Raw genomic sequence first — 800 nt, 5'->3', positions numbered from 1 at the left:
GCTGTCCTGATCACTTACATCTGAGCATGGGACCAGGCTGACGTGGACAAGGCAGAGGGGAGTTGTCCCCTCATGTCCCTGGTACCCTGGCAGGGAGTGTGGGCACAGGGCTCACTGTGTTCCCTGGATGATGCTGGCCTGCTTGTGCCTGCTGGTTCCCAGGCACGCCACAGCTGGCTCCCTGCCATGCCATGGAGAGTAGAAATCCCGGCAAGGGTAAGGTACTGGGTTGCTGGGAAATGGCCTCAGTCCCCCAGGCAGAGCAAACAAGCAGCTCGAGGCCTGCCAGGACACCAAGGTGATGGGCACGTTCCCTGGGGAGCAGTGGGGGCCGTATAATCCTGCCTGGGAGCAGGGCAGGAGCAGCTGAGCACCATGGAGGTGTCCTGGGGGGAGCAAAGGAGGGACAGGGGACTATAACAATCTCCTTCCAGAAGCTGGGGTGCCCTGTGCCAGCTTTATAGGGATATGGGGGAAACCATGCTTGTAAAACAGGGCTGGTGCAGCAGAGGGTGAGAGCAGGATGGGCCTGTATCTTCCAAGTTGGAGCAGGGGTTGGGTCAAAATCTGCAATGAGGGACATCACCAGGCTGTGACAGGGCTGAGGTTGGGGGGCTGCAGGACACAGGTGCTGTGGTAGGAGCTCATGGCTGGGCAGGTGAGGGGAGGGTGGCCCTGATGAGTCTATGGTGTGGCACCCAGAGCTGAGGCATCAATAAATACCCTCGTTTCTGACATGCCCGAGCTCTGGCAGGCTCAGTGGGATGCCCTGGATGGGAAGGGAGCAATGCCCTGCAGGA

The sequence above is a fragment of the Agelaius phoeniceus genome, chromosome 9 (genome assembly GCF_051311805.1).
Source record: "Agelaius phoeniceus isolate bAgePho1 chromosome 9, bAgePho1.hap1, whole genome shotgun sequence".
In the NCBI taxonomy this organism is placed as follows: domain Eukaryota; kingdom Metazoa; phylum Chordata; class Aves; order Passeriformes; family Icteridae; genus Agelaius; species Agelaius phoeniceus.
The sequence above is the reverse complement of the archived record's forward strand: the minus strand, read 5'-3'. Positions refer to the sequence as shown.